Below are 20,440 nucleotides of genomic sequence, written 5' to 3'. Positions count from 1 at the left end.
CAACTCAAAACTCTGAAACCAATCCCTTAAAACCTTAGCAACCAAAGTATAGTGTAACACTAGGTGTCTTAGTGCAAAACTAAGAACAAAAACCCCTTTTGGACACTATTTCACACACAAATATATAGAGAGAGAGAGGGAGATATAGATATAGAGTGATATATATCTTATATCACAGGTTGTTCAACCCCTGGAAAAGGAGGGGAGGCCCTCCTCTTATAGGAATTCAATTCCTAAGCTTCTTGAAGAAGCTAACATAAGGGAGCAAATCCCTCCATACACGTGTATGGAGGTGATGTAATGTGGATGCCAGCTGTGCCAGCTGGCACAAAATATCTGCCAAAAACAGATGGAAAAGGGTCGGTTGGAAAATATGGCCGATTGACCAACACAGGTGGCCGACCGACTAAAGAAAGTGCCGACCGGCCAACACTTTTGGCTAATGGAAATAAAAAGGGGCTGGTGGCTTCAAGCCTTGGCCGGTGGGTTGAGGGGAATGGCCAACAAGCCTCCCTCTTCCTCCCAAAGCAAAAACACAAGTGTTTGGTCTACATCCAAGCACAAAACAGTCAAGTTGAGAGATCTTGAGGCAAGGCACACGGTCGAGGCCTCCGAGAACTCAAAACAAACACAAACATGGATGATCACCGAGTGTTCAAACGATGATGTCTGAGTCTTGAGGATGGTCAAAAATGGGGTGTCTACAGTGTTTGTCCGCTACCACTGGATTTGCCTTCTCAGTGGCCGTGGCGGCATCATCCTCAACTCAAATGTGCTCGTTAATCTGTTGCATCAATGATTCCATGGTTATAGGCTGGTGCATCGTAAGCGAGTCTCACAGTCTATGTTCGATTGGCAAGCCTCGCTTGTATTAGGCGATTACCATGTTAGTGGGGCAATCGAGAATCTCGTTGTAGGTCTCCCAATACTTGGCATTATATGCCTTCAATGAACTGCCCGATTCCATCTTGATACCCAAGAGGTGGTCGACCTCCTTTGGTGTTCGAGTATTGGTCTTGAATCTTGTGACGAACGCTTTGGCAAGTTGCTACCAGCCCTCGATACTTCCTTCTGGTGAACCATTTTAGGCCCAACTCCCCCAAGCTAGCCAGAAAGATGAGGCACATTAGGGTGTCATTACATCTATACCCCGCCATCACTTGCCGGTAATAACTAACGTACATGTACGGGTCCATCTTGCCATCGCATAGCATGAACTTTGGTTGATGGAATCCGGCGGGGAGTGGTCTACTCTTAATCTCAGGGGAGAGTAAGGTGGCACTAAGCCTCGCCAAGTCTCTATCCATCGACGAAGGGGCCACCACCCTGGGTGGCGGTATGGCCACTTCTTAACTGCAATGGATTCTGGGATTCAGCCTATGTAGCTCTGGCACTCTCTGGACATCTCTGTGGCATGCATGCTCCTCTAGGATGTCCCTCAAGTCCACCAATCAGGCGGAGTAAGAGTATCTCTACGTCATCGACGGACGCGAGAGATGGTAGCTGCTATCTCATGTGCATGACTTCTCCGCCGGTAGGTTGGAGTCTTCTACCCCATACCTCCTGGTAATGAAGACGAAGGGTGTCCCTCGTTGGTTCTGGTTGCTTAAACGATGGGGTTGTATGCGCTCACTGTGGTTTCCCACTCCAGCAACACCCTTCTCTTTGATCTGCCGCTTCAACGCCTCCATCTTAGTTGCCATCTTCTGAATGATAGTGTCATGGTCTCTCAGTCTGTGCTCCAAGCGTCGAGCATGTGACTCTCTCCGTCGTCGGTGCCCTTCAGGACTCTGTAAGTGGTCAGTGCTCCTTGCGTGTTTGTTTTGCGCATCTCTGGGTGGCCCTCTAGAGGAAGTCTCTAGGCCCACCATGGTCGGGATGGCTGGAGGGCCATCTCTTCTCCAGACTGACTTTAGAGTGATGCCGTCAACGACAGATAACAGGGTTTCGTCATTGTTTGCCATGGAAAATGATCAGAAAATCTTGGAGGACAAGGATTTGTCTGTCAAAGGTTCTCATAGGTGACGCTAATTGTACAGGTAAAAAATATTCTTCTTCTTCTGTGCTCCTTACTACCAAGCTGGAATTGCTCCGATAGAACTCTATCTCACTACAAACAAGCAAAGGTAAGCTACCTGGTGGGTGGGTTGCTGAAAAACCCCTCTGATGGTCTAGTTAGCTTCCATGGGAGAGAAAAGAGAATACAGAGCACTGTAGAGAGATAGAGAGTGGCTAAAAGTTGCTTACCCTCTGAGTCTGCTCGCGCCACCTTTTATAGGTTGGCCATGAAGCCTTAGATTGTGTACGCACTACCTCTGTTATCCTTTGTTGGACGTGTGGCTGTATTGCCCTCTCCATTCCTTACACGTGTATATGTATGTACTGCCAAACAACATTGGCTAAACTGCCAAACGATATTGACATATACCCAGAGCGGTTTCCTCCGCATTGGTCCACGCGGAATACCAAATAGCGCTATGTAGACACCCCATTTTTGACCGCTCTTACGACTTGGATGTCACCACTTGCACACCTAGTGATGAGTATTTATGATTGTCAAGTGCTCGAAGTCCGCAGCAAAATGCCACAGCTTTGAGCCTTGAAACCCTACACACCAATTTCCTTAGTTTTGGACCAAAACCAGAATTTTTCAAGCCTACAACCTTTTGTCGCCTGCCGGCCAGAATTAGTGGCCTGCCAGCCACAAGTGTGTTTTGTAGATATTTTTCTACCAACTATGCCAACTGTTGGCATAGACGCATGCACCTTCTTACACGTGTATGTATTGATATTTCTGAGGAAGTGTGATGGTTTTCTATATATAGAGGGCCTCTCCTCTGGCTTTCAAGGTTAGAAAATTTTGGAGCAAATTATTCTCTCTCTCTCTCTCTCTTGCTAATTTCTTGAACCTTTGCCTATACACTCTAAACCAAACCTTACCATCTTTGAGATGAGGTACTTTTGAGCCCTTTTTGAGCTCTTGAGGGTGTGTTTGTGTTGAATTGTTGTTTGGAAGTGCTTTCCTCTTCAAGAGATATAAGGCTTAATTTGTTTCCTTATTTTGTTTGTTTTTCTTTTTTTTCTTACTGTTTTTCTACTGTTTTTGGGCTGTGTAAGCTCTATAATTTTGGGCTAAAACTTGTGGTTTAAGGCCTTAAAGGGTGGAGGGGTGTTTCACCTCTTTTTCCACCTTGCTTCTCTAGCCTTTACCCTTGTGCTTCCAACCTTTACACTATCTTTTTTTGAACTTTTAAACACTAATTTTCAGAGTTATTTCAGTGGCTAAAATGTTGTTTTGAAGTCCAAAATTGGAGGGGTTAGCCTCCACCCTTGTGTCTTGCTTACTAGCCTAACATGCTTCATGTTTTAGCTTATTGTTCTAGCTATTTTTGTCTTAATTCCAGCATATTTTAGGACTAATTTAGCACTATTTTAGGACTGTTTTTAGCAACTTGTTGCATTTGAGTTTTGTATTTCATGCTTGTAGTGTAATTGTCCTCATAGGTTTGGTGGTTTAGGCCTTAGCCACCAACCTATTTGAGTTGATAGCATTTGTTTATGGTTTTCTATAGTTGCTTTCACCTTTAATCACCTCTGCAACCCCCCTCCTTTCTTGGCTTTTGCTTTGCTTTGCTTTGCTTTGAAAGTTGGTTCAAACTAATTGCTTATTTTAAGTTTGAGATTGAGGTCTTATGTTTAATGGTTTAATCCCTTTGGCGGTTCATTACCAACGGCATGACACTTCTCTCATGCCTAAAACAACTCTTGGTTTGATGCTTCTTTCCATTAGAGGACTTAAAGCTCACCTTTGGACTTAATTTACTAAGGAATGGTTGGTAATTAAAATGGAGTAATAAAACTTGGACTAAAGTGATGCAAGATAATAACTTGGTTTGGGTTCAATCGGATGTTAATTGAACCCTTGAATCTTGAATGGTTTTCATACTTGTTAGTGATGTAAACGGTTCAAGAGTCAATGTCAACCATTTCCCTTGATCAATTCAAGATAGGGAGGGGGTTTGAGAGTCTTATTTGTTGCATTTATTGAACTTGCACCCTTTGGTTCATAGGCCATCATGCAATGAAATTGCATCGATTGATGGTTTATGAATCAAGTTTACTACTCCTTTGAGCTGTTTGATGATAAAGAGGGGTAAGTTGTGTGAGAACCCGAATATAAAAATAAAGTAAATAATTAAATAATAATAATTTTACAATTTTAAATATTTTGATGGTGAATTCTAGAGTACAAATTAAATATTTGTTGGATGGTCTTTTAATTAATTTTAAACCTAAAATAAATTCATGGTGAAAGTCTTTAATTTAGAGGCAAGATTTATTATTAAAATATATATATATATATATAGAGAGAGAGAGAGGGTGTGACTTGAACTCTAGACCACAAACTTAATAAATAAGGCTCTTACCATTTAAGTTGCATATAACTTATATATGTATTTGGTATATTTATCTATTTATTTGACCTATGTGTGTCCACCACTAGTATAAAATAAAATAAACACAAACCCTACTCTATTTTTTGTTCACCAGATATAGCAGCAGCAGCCACACTAACAGGAGAGAGATTGAAAGAGAAGAGACAAAAAAAAAAAAAAAAAAAAAAAAAGAAGTTGCAATCAAAGAAGAACTTTTGGGTGTGTGGTAGAGTTCTAGCTTTCTTCTTTATTTTATTTTTGTTCTTTATCCTTATTCTATTTTATGATTTAATTCATTGATGGAGGGGTTGTAGGTTTATGTATTTTGTATATATATATATTGTTAAGAAATCTGAGGAGTTAAATTCATGTATAAAAAGTGGGCGTAATTCTTAGTCCAAAAATCCTGTACAGAATCACAAACTTTAAAAAATCTAGAAACCATAACAAATGGATGAATTTTGAACTGAAATTTTTATAGTAGATTAATTACATATTGAATTGCATATCAGAATTTTCTTATAATTTTTGGGAGTCAAAATCTATATTAACTGGTGCGTTCAAATCTGTCCAGAAAACTGGTGTAAAACAGTAACTTCGGAAGTGTCGTTCTCTTTGGGTATAAATCTGAAAATTATCAAATTAGCGTCATTAGAACCAGTTACGAGTCTAGTTTCTTAAATTTTTGGCCTTGTTTTGATTGCTCGTGTATACTAAGAGAAACATTAATTTCTTTAAAGTGCTACAGAAAACAACCTGTTTGAATATAATTAATTGTAAATAATTATTTTGATAAACAAATCAAAATAATTATTTTAATTAATTTTAAAGCCAATTGGGTTTGAAACTTAGGATATATTAGTTGATATCTGGACGGTTTTGGAATTTTTCGAACAGCGTGGAGTGGGTTTTGTAATTTTCAAAGTTAGCAAATAAATTGGGAAAACTTGTTTAAAATTCTATTTTATCTTAAAGTTACTTTTAATTAAGTTTCAATTTGAACCCATGTCTTGGGTGATTTTAGACCTTGAAGAACATGAGCTTAGGTAATATTTAAGAATAACGGTGAGTGGGGTTGAACTGTGTTAGTGCGCTTTAGTGTGGGTACTTAGTTTATTATTCTCTTTAGTAGTTTTCAATCGGTAGTGACGTGTAGTTTTCATACTTGGTTCAGGGCACTAGTTAGACTTTCATACTCTATTCGAGAATTATATTATTTTATTTTCAAGTGAGTAGTTACATGCTACATATTTTCATAAATGTTTCCCTACCCTAAACTGTTGAAAAATTTAATTGTTGTTTCAGGACTAAACTGTTTTGATAAATTATTATATTATCAATGGAATTAAATTATTTCTGAAACGTGTAAACTTGGCATACTGTAAACTATTTGTTATTGTCTCATGTTTATAATGGTGAACTACCATGTTTTGCGAAACTGATGTGTATTGATTATTGGGACCATCTGTGTATTTTAGTCCAGGAAAATTATTCCACTGTGCGTGGTGACTCTGGCCACTAGGGAAAAGATTCGGGTTGGGCCGTAATGACTCTAGTGCTCAAAGATTGTAAGGAAAAGACCTGGGTTGGGCTAGGTGACCTTCAATCGGATCGTCTCAGAGAAAAGGCCTGGGTTGCTACCCCGAGAATGACTCTTGGTTCGATATTAGATCCAACGGGCTTATTACCTTGAGAATTGTGTGGCATGTTACTTGTTATTCTTGGTACCCAGAAAATTATTGGTGTTCATGCTGTAATCTGTTTTAAATGGAAAATGTCATTTATCAAGTTCTTGAGAGACATGAGTATTTTAACTGTTGAACTGTAGAACCTTCTCTTTGAAACAGATTATCTTTATCAAAAGTGTATGCCAATCTAGTTTCTATGATACATATTTTATTTTGGAATTGATCCATGTTTTCAAAACTGTATATACTATCCATGTTGTTACTCACTGAGCTATCAGCTAACTTAGTTCTTTATCATTTACAGGTGTTAGAATGACTTAGAGTGGACTCGTGGCGTAGTGGGGACTCAATTGCATCGACCTCTAGGACATTCATTTATTTTGTTTTAGATTGTTATGTCAAGTTTGTGCATATTTTTTTATTTTTATTGGGGTTCATTTAGGATTATTTTGATATGTGGACTGTTTATATCCCATAAGTTTGGATGATATTGATTACTATTGGTTTTGCCTTTTATAATTATGGCATGTCATTGGATTGAGTTTTGGTTATTTACTAATAGACTATTGTATAGTTATTCAATGTATTTATGTATTCGTGTTTTAGGCTTACCTGTGCCTTGGGCTTAGGCCCTGTAGGCCACGGCCGGTCATACCCGGGTTTGGGGTGTGACAAGTTGTGCAAACGACCCTTGAGAATACCCTACTCTTGCTCTGTTTGCTCTCTGTTGCAGCAAGAAGAACCAAGCATCAATGGCCGGCAAGCCACTTTTTGTGGCCGGCAGGCCACCTTTTGTGGACGGCAAACCATCAGTTGTGGCCGACAAACCACCACTTCTAGCCTGCCAGCCACCTTTGCGAAACCTAGCAGTGGCTTTTTTGAAATGGAATAGAGTTGGTTTTGAGGTGAAAAACAGTGCAAATGTTCTACTGAGCAATAGAGGCATCTGGCAGTAGAACAGTGGCTTTTTTGGGTGGAAATCAGTGCATGCATGAGCATTCCTCATTTCCCGAGGCGGAGTAGTTAGAGTAGTAAGCTTAATACTTCTCTAAACTTTGTATTCATGTTTACTTAGTTAATTTGTAAATTCATTAGTTAGTTCTAATTTGTTGTAATAATTAATTAGCTAGTTTAGTTGATTATCTCATTCATTTTATAATAGCTAGTTAATTAGCTTAACTAGTTAGCCTATTCGGACCCTCCTGCTTGAGGGTGCAAATATTGTAATAATGTGTATGTCTTCCAACCCCACGTCTTTCTCCCTTTTATTTACTTGCTTATGGTGGTTAGTTTAAGGCATCATGTTTTGTTTAACATACTTCATGTTTGCATCCACTTGTCTTGCATGCATTGAGCTTGGTTCATCATTCTCACTTGCATTGTTAGTTAATACTTCTTTGATAACGTGCTTAGACCGCATGCTATCAAATTGATTCATATGCCATATTAGTAGCTGAGCCTAGTAATTGCATATCGCATGTGTTATATTAGTCATGTTACATTAGTTAAAGCATGCATTTTTCTAACCTTTTTCTTTTAGCTTGCCTTGGAGTACTAGGTGAGCATTTTCGCTTTAGCATATTGCATGAATGTGGTTGTTGCCATATCAAAGCATGTTCACCATAATGCTAAGTGCTTAACTGATAAACTATTTAAATGCCTGTGGATGAAGGCTAATTGCTTGAATTGGAATAATTTAAGTAATGTACATATGCGATCATTTTTTCAAGTGGTACATATTCGGAACAATTTTACAAACAAACATGAATCAAGTGTTCTAATTTTTGCAAATTAGTCTATACTTCTTTGCACATCACATAGTAATGCTAGCCTAATAATTAGAACAAGAGCATATAATGTAAATAAGATTCACATTATGATTAGTAGAGGCCGATCTTTGATCGGGCGAGCGGGGGTGCTTAATTCGTGACCTTTCCCTCTTGTACCCAAGTTCCCGAGCCAAGACAATCTTGGTGATGACGGACACGTGGCCTTTGGCAAGAGTCATGGGTTTCCTAAATTTCCCAAAAACGTTTAGGTGGCGACTATGTATTTGGCAAAGCAATCCATTTTTGGCAATTTGATTCAAAATCGATTTTTCATAAAGATTTGCCGGATTTGGACTCTTTGGTGTTTATCTATTTCACATTGCACTTGTGAGATCTGATTCAGAATCGCGGGAGTTCGATACTGTAGGGCTTATTCATCTTCCGAAAGGGGGGCACGAAAAGTCGAGCTACACGCTATTACTTGGGTTGCACCAAAGACATTGCCTGTGAAGACACCAATGCCAAACTAAGCTAGGCCGGCCTTTGAGTCATAGGCGCGCTCGTTCAATACTTTGGCGGCCGTCCCTCAAGCCGGTCAGCCATGGGCACACTGTTAGTCATCTCAGCTGAATAGTGTGGCACTGCGCCACGCCTAACCAAGCCGATCTTGTCATGTTGCCATGACCTCTGCAACCGCAGTGCTAAAAGATAGCCTGGTCTAGGATCAGGGCGTGTGCTAAGGTAGCCTGGCCGAGATAGCCCGCTACAACACCAACTTCGTGCTGGCACAGCTCGGCCCAACACTACATTACATGTTCCTCTCGTACGGCCCAACACCATATTCCATGTCGGTATAGCTCGACCTACCATTCGGCACAAATCTCCCTCTCACTATTATTTATTTACTTAAATAAAATATAATTAAAGCATATATAAAGATTAAGAATAGAAAGTCATACAAAACTAGGCATAAAAGGAACCCCTTCATATCCCTTAACCAAAATATATCATAATAAAAGGAAAGGGGTCTCAAAGGAAACAGTCAATATACAAGGAAGAATAATAAAATTTAACAAGAGAATCTGCAGCTTGGTTGCCTTTCCTATAAGCTAATTAGGGGTGTAAACGGTTTAGTTCAGTCGGTGTTAAGAGTATATTAAATATTGAACCGATCTTTTTGGTTTTTATGATTGAGAAACCAATACAAACCTATGCTACGGTTCGTTTTTATTGGTTTTGTCGATTTGATGTAAAAGAAAAATTTACATGAAATTTTAAAAGGTTTTATAGTAGATTATAGAATTTTACATTGAAAATATATGAAAAATTACTCCATAAATGTTTTTCTCCCTAATTTTTATCACAAAAATGTATTATATTAGTTACTTCTCATGTAATGTTCAAGAACTTATAATATAAAAATATTTAAATATAATATTCGATCGGTTCGGTTTACATCAGTATGAAAAGTTTCAAAATCGAAACAGACCGTATATTATGAAAAACAGACCGAAAACTAAAATTTCGATTATTCCAATCAGTTGGCTCAATTTTATCGGTTTTTCTTACATCCCTAAAGCTAATATTATAGAATTCAGTCAATTGTTGGATGATGTAGTCCTAAAGAGAAGAAGAAACTTCTTTTCCTATTGTTGTGTTTGGCGCTTGCAAATATCATCAAGTGAAACTATAGCGACCCCGGTCTTTTCCCACTTGATTATTGTATCCGGACTTAGGTTCCGTAGATTCTGTCATTGTATAATTGTTGTTGTTGTCCCTTATTTTCTCATTTGGAATTATAGGATGTGTTGGGCAGGTTTGTTTCAGGTTGGTTGGGTTTAGGAACCAAGTGTTGCTATCCAGGTTTTTGGTTCTTCGCTCGAGCGAGGAGTTGTTCGCTCGAGCGAATGGTTGCGTTTGATTTGGACCTGTAGCTGTTCATTCTTGGCTCGAGCGAGATTTTCTTCGCTCGAGCAAGTGAGTTCGTCCTTCGCTCGAGCAATAGTTCCTTCGCTCGAGCGTGTGTCTTGTTGCAGACCTGAGGGTTTGAGTTCTTCGCTCGATCGAGCTTTCTTTCGCTCGAGCGAGCTTTTGAGTTGTTGGCTCGAGCAAGGCTTCCTTGGCTCGAGCGTAGTTTCTCTGTGTCTGGAAGCTCGAGCGACCAAGTCTTCGCTCGAGCGAGCCTGTCCAGTTTATATACCCAGCAGCGGGTTTTGATCAGTCTTTTCTTATTTCTTTTGATTCCAAACCCTAGGTCCGACCTCTCTCTCTCCTTACTCACCTTCTCTCTTAGATTTGATCCACTTAGGGAGTGTTTCTACCCTAGATCCTTCATTAAAAAGATAGAGTGAGGCAAGGGCTTCTATTTAATCTGAGCATTTGGCGATTTGGAACACTTTGGTATTTGGGCACTCATCTCTTTCTTCACCATTTGAGTTGTTTTCTTTGAGGTAGGGATTTCCTACTCCATTATATAGGTTTTGTTCTAAGTTTTGGTATTTTAACATGTTGGGGATACTTGATAAATTTTGGGAAAAACCCTTGTTGTATTATTGAATTAATTTGTATAAGTGATTCATGGAATTGGGAAAAGAGTGTTAAATTCATGGAATTTATTGATTAAATGGTGTAATTGGGTAATTGGTATCATTTGTCTATTGAATTGTTGACATAGTTATTTTCAGTTTAGAAATAACTGTTTTGGGCTATCGGTGGAGGATAGTCGTGATTGTTGTAGACATTGCATGTGGATTAGGAATAACTGAAACTAATCACATTGGTTAAGTCATTAATGTTGACTATGGCACTGATACAGAAAATACGTGTATTGATTGAGCATTGCATTTGCATACATTGTTTTGTGTGTGGGAGGAGATAGGGGATGTACTCCACGGTTTAGGGGAAGATAGGGGATGGACCTCTAAACCGGATTTTGTTTGGGAGGAGATAGGGGATGGACTCCATTAGCATCACTTTTATGTGTGCTTATTTATATAGAAGTGTTATATTGATACAGCACTAAAATGTGTATCAATTTGGAAGTATGAAGTGTTTGATTTGAGCTTGAGTCTCATTTGTTTGTTGATATTGGAAGGATGTGAATATTATATATGTGATTTACTGTTGTAAGTTTGGCCAGGTTCTGAGCCATGTTGATAAAATTGGAAAGTAAAACGTATCTTAGACAATAGTGTCATGAGATCGTAAAATGAAGTAATTGATTATCTTGGTTAACCATCTGTTGAATACTATTGCTTTATTCATTGCTTATAAGTGGTTTAGTATATTTCTACTGGGCTGTGGCTCACCCTTTATGGGAACATCATTTTCAGGTTCAGGCGATAAACTACCTCCAAGGACTTAGCTTGGGAGGGTTTGGCTTCTGGATTGAAGAAGACTACCTTTAGTTAATAGTTGTTATTTATTAGTACATGTAAACATTCAAGCCTAGGGCTTTTCTTGTATTGAGATTAGAACTCATATTTTTGAATCCAAGTGTTGGCTTGGAAAGATGTAAGCCTGTAGGGCATTTTATTCGATGTTACATGTAATGCTTTGTTTAGTAATACTCTGATGAATGAATTAATTAATTGTCTTCTTTAATTAATGCATGTCAATGATATATATAATGGGTTATTTTTTGAGGGCGTTACAGAAACCGTTACAAAAGGTGTATGTACTCGTCCTGTTCAAAGGGTTCAAATTTTTTTTGCAGTGTTTGTTTGTATTGATGCCCATAAGCGAAACAAAACCATATTAAAAACGATCTTGGTGATTTCGAAATGCTTTGCCTGGGTTTCCTTATGAGGAGCCATGCCAGCTACGTTGAGTTTAATGAAGAACAGAGAGAATATTTGTAAAGATTTTTCCATTTGAGATTTGAAAAATCGAGTTGCACATTTTTTTAAAAATATTTTTCCAACGCCGCTACATCTACACAATTTTCCTCGTCCAAATCTGCTTGAATGAGACTCTGACCAATAAGAGTCTCCCGTTTCGAAGACTCTTATCGGTCAGAGTCTCATCGGCGAAGAAAACTGTATGAATGAATCATTAATCATATTTTTCCAAACCCAAGAAGTCGATGAAGGGGAAGATGTGTCTAAGAAAGAAAAGATTGATTCGGAAAATATTTGGATCTGAAGATTAATGTACAAAGACTTGTGGGCTCAACATATAGATGCCAAGCCAGCTTTAAAATGTTAGCTTTATTGAAGAAGCGGTATTATTTGTTGCAGCAAGCTTAAATTCAGTTTCATCAGCCCAAGTGAATATACTTTTTTTTTTTCATTTTCAAAAAAATTTAAAATTTTCAAATCAATTCTCTTTTAAAAAAAACAAAAATAATAGACCAAATAAGTTTTTGATTTCAATTTTCAAAAAAATAAATAAATAAATAAACATAAACAAAGAACATTTTAGGAGTGTGAATCATACATGTGATTAGTATATTTTACAAATGTGAATAGTATTTACTTGGAAAACATGGTTTGGCAAAGCTTTGTGAAATTTGTGAATATAACAACACCAATGAATGAACCCCATGCCAACATATTTGGTCTTGTCTAAGACGGCTAGTGCGAAAATTCAAGCTTCTTATTGCACATTGAAAAGAGACTTTACCAACTCTGTAGGGTACATGTATGTAAGAAATTAAGAATATCATTGTCCATATATAGACCAAGTAGTACAAGTTTCATTCCTCCTCTTGTGAGTGGGGGAGGATAGGGACCTATATGCAATGACGTATAAGTGTACAGAATGTTGGTGCAAAATTAGTAAATGTGGTGGAAAAAGATAAAAATAGAAAATAATTAGAATTATTTTGAGGCACGTTACAACGTCTTTTTTCTTAAGATGATATTTGAACCTACTTATTTTTTCGAATAAGGTGTGCACAAAGTTACTCTCAAATTTGACTTCAAAATACAATGAAGTCAAACCTGATAACTGTTGCTGGACTACATTATGCATGAACAAAATTAGATCTCGAATACTTTTAAATTTTTAAATCCCCCAAGTAGAAGAGAAAAAATAACAATATGAATTCTAGAGAGAAAATTCATAGAAGTTCTACTTCCAAATGTCAACCCTTTATGCTTTTATATACATATGGGTTGTGTTCGTTACGGTAGGGTTGTGTCCTTTAAATTCGAAGGTCACATATTTTTATTTAAACCCAATCATCACACTCTTTGATTTAAATCCAAAAATCATACCTCTCTATCAATTCATATAACTAAATTGTATATTTAAATATATATATATAAATATATTATGAAAATGTTCTAACACATAATTTTTGTAAGCTTTAAGAGAACTCTTAAGATGGGATTTTTTATATTAAATGTTGAGTAAATTCTGTGATTTTGAATTCACGAGTTAAGTGGGTTGGATAGATTGAAATTAAAATTGACCATATCTATTTTTTTTATAAAATAAAACAAAATTAGCAAATTGTAAAAATTAATCTACCATATATAAAATTTCAGAGGACTTAATTGAAAAACTATTTCACAAAACAGGTTGAACAGAAATTTACAACTGCCCCGCCTGAGCCTATGCTGCCTTTGTTGTGAGAGAACTTCAAAGCTATACTTCTCAACAAAAATGTTGGAGATGTCAAATAATTTATTAAAAATTCTATCAAACACCTACACTAAATTATTTTGTATCTCTAACTCCAGGAAGCAATTAAGAGAATTTTGACACAAAAAAAAAAAAAAAAAAAAAAAAAAAAAAAAAAAAACTCAATGATGTGAAATTTGTCAAAAGAGTTTTCTTAGATGATAAGAATAACATCAAGCATTTTACCTATCCAAAAAAACAACACCCTAATATATATGAAAATTAATTTGTTCACGTATTAATAAAACACAAATTGTGATCTAAAACAGTAAGCTCCATGTCTAGAGGGTTAATTGGTGAAAATTTCATTTCTATAAGATCATATATTATTTAGTCCAAGATTTAATCTTTTTTAGGGATAAGAACATGCGATGACATTGAAAAGTCACAAAAAATTGCCTAGAAAGTCGCTTGTGGCCAGTGGCGGCAGCTGGTGGTGGTGAGGTGTACAGATAAGTAGACATTTGAACAGATAGATGTGGCGTGTATAAAGAGGTGACGTTTTGACATTTAAACATATAGACAAATAATTAAGCTGTGAAGAGATAGCTATCCTTTCAGATAAATAATGTTCTTTTGACACAATAAAATTTAAACTTTAGCCTATAAATCAAAAAATTTCAAAAATAAACCTTTTAACTAAGTGCCCTTTCTAGAAAGTGTATTGAACTCCTCTTCTTTCCTTTCCTTCCAGCCAAATTATAGACCTTAAAATTTTATATTTTATTGTATGAATAAAACCGAACTCAATAAAATACTTGAATAATACAAGGCAGGCATGACATCTCAACCTCCTTAGACTAGGTCCATTTAAATAAAGGTTTGTCTAATCAGCTGAAGTTGAAAATTCCTTCATGGGAATTGGGGAATATCAATTATCATCCCATCTTCTAAAGAAACCTCCAAGACTAAATAATGTTGGTTTTGAAAGTTTGACATCCATGAAAAACAAAATAATTTAAGTTTGAAAGTGAACCCAAGAGAAAAATCACTATATGTTTGTTTAGACAGACTTAATAAAGAGATATCATAATTTATTAGACCATTAATTTTAGAATACATAATCTCTGGATTGTTTGGTTGAATATAATGTGTATATTATATTTGTTTAGTCATAGAATTAGATGTCAGGAAATGACTATCTTATAAAATTCTATGTTTAGTTGGGATATTACGAAAAAAATAAATACTCAAAAGACTGTTTTGCCTTTTTAAAATTTTTACTAAGGGAGGGATTTGGAAAACCAAAAATTGGCTTTTTTTGGGCTAAAATTCAAAAAAAGATAAAATAGGCTTAAATAGATAATAAGACAAAATGTCACATCAAACCCATAATCACTTCACTTTTTTTCTCACAAACATCACATTTAACTACAAAAAAAACACTACAAGAAAACAGAGTATAAAATACGGAACCTTTTGCGACGGCCCGTTTCCTGTCGTAAAAAATGATTTTTTGCGACGGTAGATTGAACCGTCGCAAATGAAGAGCTTTAGCGACGGCAGTTTACCGTCGGTAATAAACCAACACAGGGAGTGTGATAATACAGAAGTATTAGCAACGGGGTTTTTCACCGTCGCAAAAAATAAAATTTTTGAGACGGCAAAAGGTCGCCGTCGCAAATAGTGGACAATTTGCGACAGCAAATGTCCGTCGCAAAAAAACCATTATCAAAACAGCACCGGTTTAGCAATTTTTTATCATTTGCGACGGTGTAAAATGTACCGTCGCAAAAAAGTAACAACAAAAATTTGCCCCGCTCTCCCCAATTTTTGGCGCTCGATCATTTGGCTCGAAATCCCTAAATCTTCGAAATCCCTAAATCCGCTCAAAACCCATTCGCCATATTAGCCACCGCCAGCCATCTTCAATACAGCTTTCACAGCTTCTTCTCCGGCGAAGTTCTTCGGCTCCGGCGACCCCTTCAATCGAACCTCTCTCTACATGCTCAAAACCCATTCTTGGAAGCTTTGAAACAATGCCAATCGCAGCAATGGTGCTTCTGCTGACTCTTCTCTGAGGACTCAACTTCAACTTCAACAGTACTTTATTCAGGTATAAATTATAAATTAAATCAGCTCTGTAAAGAGGGTTTTGGCCTTTTTGGGGTATATAACCCATTTCCTCTCTCATCTTCACAGTTCATGCAGCCACCATTGCTGTCCAAACTCAAAACCCACTTCACTTGCCACATTTCTTGATCTGGGTCGATCTGGGTTTGTCTCCAAACTCAACCAATGTTTCTGGGTCGGTGACAATTTTTTGGTTTTTCGTCATGGGTTGTGTGACCTCGAAGCAGGCGGTGTTGGTGACCCCGGCTCTCGATCATTCCAGCGCCTTTCGAGACAATGCTGCTACGGGGGGCTCGGGGAGGAGCCGGGGAAGTGGGGTGGTGGACTTGGAGAAGAAGAAGAAGAAGAGGATTGACTCGGGGGTGAGTGAGAACGAGTTGGGTGAGTCAGAGAGGGTGAGTTCTAATGGAGGTGGTGGTGAGTCACTGAGTTTTAGGTTGGGGAATTTGCAGAAGTATGTAGAAGGAGAACAAGTCGCCGCCGGTTGGCCGGCTTGGTTCAGCGCCGTTGCTGGCGAAGCCATTCACGGTTGGGTGCCTCTCAGTGCTGACTCTTTCGAAAAGCTGGAAAAGGTTGCTCTCTCTCTCTCTCTATGTGCATTGTGTGTGGTCCAATTATCAGTTTCCATGGTGTGTTGAATATTGAAAATGCTCAATTTTGATGCTTTTAATTTTAGTGCATATACAACCAAAACATAAAAATTAATTTAGTTTACTGTCTTATTTGGATGCTCTAGGATCTTGATTAACTCAGTAGGACTCTTTTTTGTTTTTATTTTTGTTTTTTTGGACTTTGTTGTCTTATTTGGATACTCAACTAAGGATCTTAAAGCTTGTCCTTTTTTATCATGGAAGTTGAGAAATTTCCCTATTTTCAGTTGTAGAACAGCATATGAGCTTCAGATATATCGAATTTTTTAATTTTTTGGGGCTTTTTTCTTTCCCAAATTGGGTTGTCATTGTGTTATTCATGTTTTTTTGTAGTTTTAAATCTTGGTTCGGTAGCAAATTTACAAACTGTTGATCATAACTTGTTTCATCTTGACATTATATCGCAATTGCATGTTTTGTTCATTTTTCCGTTCCCTATTTTCTTCTTTCTTTTACATTGCTAAAATGGTGATTCACTTCTATGTATATTCTGAAACTGTAAGTAATTCCACAACTCCAAAGGCTTCATAATGCCTTCTGAAGAATTTTTATTCACCTGGATTGTTTAGTCATTAATGCTTTAAGCCTTTTTTTCATTAATCGGTGGGATACAGTTAATACAGTTACTATTCTAGAACTACTAATTACATTTTAACTTGATGATTATTACTATTCTAGAACTACTAATTACATTTTAACTTCATTAATGCTTTAAGCCTTTTTTTTTATTACTTTCTTTTTTTTCTTTATTTTTCCTTTTTAATAAACAATTTCAACTGATGTAGTAGGTAGGACAGGGCACTTATAGCAGCGTGTTCCATGCACGCAACTTAGAAACTGGGAGGATTGTTGCTCTAAAGAAGGTGCGATTTGATAATTTTGAGCCCGAAAGCGTTCGGTTTATGGCACGAGAAATAATGATACTACGCAGGCTTGACCATCCGAATATCATAAGACTGGAGGGCTTAATTACCTCCCGATTGTCATGTAGCATATACCTTGTATTCGAGTACATGGAACATGACATTTCTGGACTCTTATCTTCCCCTGACATCAAGTTAAGTGAAGCACAGGTTTGCTTATGTTGATTTTTTTTTTTTTTATTCAGCAAACTTATAACTAGTGTGTGCTTATCACATCACAATGAAACACCCTAATTTGGGTTTCAGTAGCATTGGACATTTTGGTTTGTCATTTGCTTTGTAAAAGTCATCTGCATAAGAATATAACAATGTGAGGAAAACTCAGTTTCCTGAAATTTTGAAATGTTAGTGAATGCTAAGCACAATCAGTTAATTGCTATGTCAAATACTGAAAGATGCGCATTCTATTTTGAAATGCTAAGAAATGGAATACTTTCATTTCTCGTGTTCAATTGCCCCTTCGTTCTACTGGACGAGTTAATATTTTCTAGGGTAAATTATAGTGACCTCCCAAAGATTTGGAGAAAATACAGTATCTTCCATAGTTTTGGCTTAATTACACCAAGCTTCCTTTTAATAGGGCTAAAGGGACTAGAATTAATGCAAATGGTGTAAAGACACAAAGATAAACAATGGGAAATATACATTTTAGTGTAAAAGAGATGATAACATCATTTTTTCATCCATATGACTAACTAATTACTGATTCAACTGATTGTAAGATTCAACTGAAATTGATTATGTTTTGTAGGTTAAATGCTACATGAAACAGTTGTTATCTGGGCTTGAGCACTGCCACTCTCGGGGTACAATGCATAGGGACATTAAAGGTGCAAATCTTCTGGTAAATAATGAAGGAGTTTTGAAGATGGCTGATTTTGGATTGGCAAACTTCTGTGGTACTGGCCCTGTGGGGCACAGACAACCTCTAACCAACTCATTTCATCACTTTATGGTACCGTCCTCCTGAACTTTTGTTGGGTTCCACGGATTATGGAGCCTCAGTGGATCTCTGGAGTGTTGGCTGTGTATTTGCTGAACTACTCCTCGGGAGCCCCATCCTTCAGGGCAGAACTGAGGTAATCTTCTTTGACCTTACTAAATGATTTTATGATTCTTAGATATATGGGCAAATTATAGGATCCAAAATGACAGAAGGACCAAACTACAAGGACTGCTGTTGTCATTTACCCCAGATATAAAGGTTGGACAGATCCGAATTAAGCTTTGAAAGGCTTAAAATTGCACTACAAAATCCCATAAAAACATAAAGGTTTTATAAATTCTCTATATGATGTTGTCTATTGAATTAAAAGCATCACATATCTTTATATATAATCTTTACGAAAACTCCTAATTCCAGGAGAACTATTACTCCTGTGTGCAGAAACTAAGGACTTTGACTCCTAAAAACCATAAAAACCTCCTAAAAACCATATAAACTCAAAATCTTGTCCCTCGACCATGGGTGATTGATGATTTGGATGCTTTTATATTAAAATGGGGCAGAAAATCTTGGAAAAAGGCAAGCTCCATATGCAAGTTGTTTTTTACTATGACTGTCATTTAAAAAGAAATATGTTTTTTTTGCCTACACTAACCAGCTCATTTTTTTTGGTGGTAGGTTGTCATTTTTGTTGACAATTCTGGTGCAGATACGATTTTGGGTATATTGCCATTTGCAAGAGAGTTACTACGACGTGGAACGCAGGTTTGCTTCCAGAACCTTTTATTTTCCTGCTATGTAGCTAAAGTATCTGTTTGAACTTCCTTAGAGAATTGTCAGTTTTTTTATCCAGGTGTATTTTGAAACCAAAGAAGGTGTTCTTTGAGAGGCATTTATGTACTTGCATATTTTGAGTGATAGATGCTTAGCTTATGTGTCATATGACCTATATTAATTCTTTGTTATTCTAATTGGAGCAATATGCAATTGGAAAAAGTAAAGAATGGCTTCTGTTCTTGATTGCTGAATCTATGTTCTTGTACTTAACAAGGACTATTGGTGTAGAAAAAAACAACAGATCCCTGAGGATGAACTAATTTTCATATCTGGACAATCATTATTGCCAACAACGACAACAAAAAGCAAAAAAAGAAAAAATGAAAAAAAATATAATTAAGTTGGTTTTTCTTCTTCATAAATATCATAACCGAAACCCTGTCCTTTTGTTCTTATTCTTTCTGGCAACTTCTTGATAAATTGTGTCTCCAGCAGAAGTTCTCTTTCTTTAATTTTTTCTCAACTTGGAAACATATTTTTATTGTGTTAGTGACTCAGTGATCATATTTTTGTCAATAATATCCTCAATTAGGGATTTTCTAAAAATTTCTCATATTGCACAGATCCCTGACGATGCAAGAAGCAATGCATGGGTCTCATTTGATGGAAAGAGAAGGCAACAACTCTCAAGAGGTGATTCGGTTCGGATATCAATGAGCCAGCATCCACTTCCAACAGTGAACAAGTCTGACCAAACGGGCGATTGGTTTTACAGCTTGATTCAATGCTTGAATTGGAACGAAAGACTGGATCAGAAGGCCCTCTGAAACCTCTTCGACCTGGTATAAAATTTGTATAAGCTATTGTACAGACTATAACTTGAAAGAATTACATCTTTAGGAAGAGTAGATATGTTATTCATTTCATCACATTGGCATCCCACATAAGAATGTAGGGTTTGCCATTTCTTTCTTTCATTGTTTCCCTCCATATTTCAACCTTGCGGAAAACTGAGGGTTGAATATTTTGTAACCAATTTTCATAGTACAGATTTGTATTGTGGTGATGAAACATTTGACCCTCCTTCAAGCTTGCAGGTGAATTGAATATGTGAGATTGTGCGACTCAAAAAGGAAAGATTTTGTGGGATGAGGTGAAAATTTTAAGATCAAACCTGTGAGTGGAATGAAGAATTTGTGGGAACATTGTCAATCTTTTTATTAAAACTGAGTTAAGTAACAGAAGTGATCATTGGTTACCTTTGTGAACTCTTGCTTTGTTTGAATCGTGAATTTATAAATGGAGAAAAAAGTAATTTATATTCATTTATATTGTGTTTATTTTTTTCATTTCTTTTATATTTTTAAATTTTATCGGAGGATAATTATGGAATATTATGTAGTGGGATAATTTTGTTGATGTGTAATTATGAATGGAAGAATATTTTATTATGAAGAAATTGTTATTTTTATACAGGAACTTTTATATTATTATGTAATTATTATGGAGAAATTTTAATAATTCTATCGGAGGATTTTTTTTTCTTTTTT

The 20,440-nt window shown here is 36.6% G+C and overlaps 1 pseudogene across 1 annotated transcript; it reads left to right on the top strand.

The window, feature by feature from the left end:
* Nucleotides 1-15,797: 15,797 nt before the first annotated feature.
* LOC114286478 (protein IMPAIRED IN BABA-INDUCED STERILITY 1-like) lies at nucleotides 15,798-20,056 on the top strand (annotated as a pseudogene). Its single transcript, XR_014345544.1, has 5 exons — nucleotides 15,798-16,166; nucleotides 17,033-17,317; nucleotides 17,919-18,246; nucleotides 18,792-18,878; nucleotides 19,514-20,056. The product of XR_014345544.1 is annotated as a protein IMPAIRED IN BABA-INDUCED STERILITY 1-like (transcript).
* The last annotated feature ends 384 nt before the right edge of the window (nucleotides 20,057-20,440 follow it).

The sequence above is a fragment of the Camellia sinensis genome, chromosome 12 (genome assembly GCF_055761805.1).
Source record: "Camellia sinensis isolate YWXY chromosome 12, ASM5576180v1, whole genome shotgun sequence".
NCBI lineage: Eukaryota > Viridiplantae > Streptophyta > Magnoliopsida > Ericales > Theaceae > Camellia > Camellia sinensis.
This window is presented reverse-complemented; position numbering and strand designations above follow the sequence as displayed.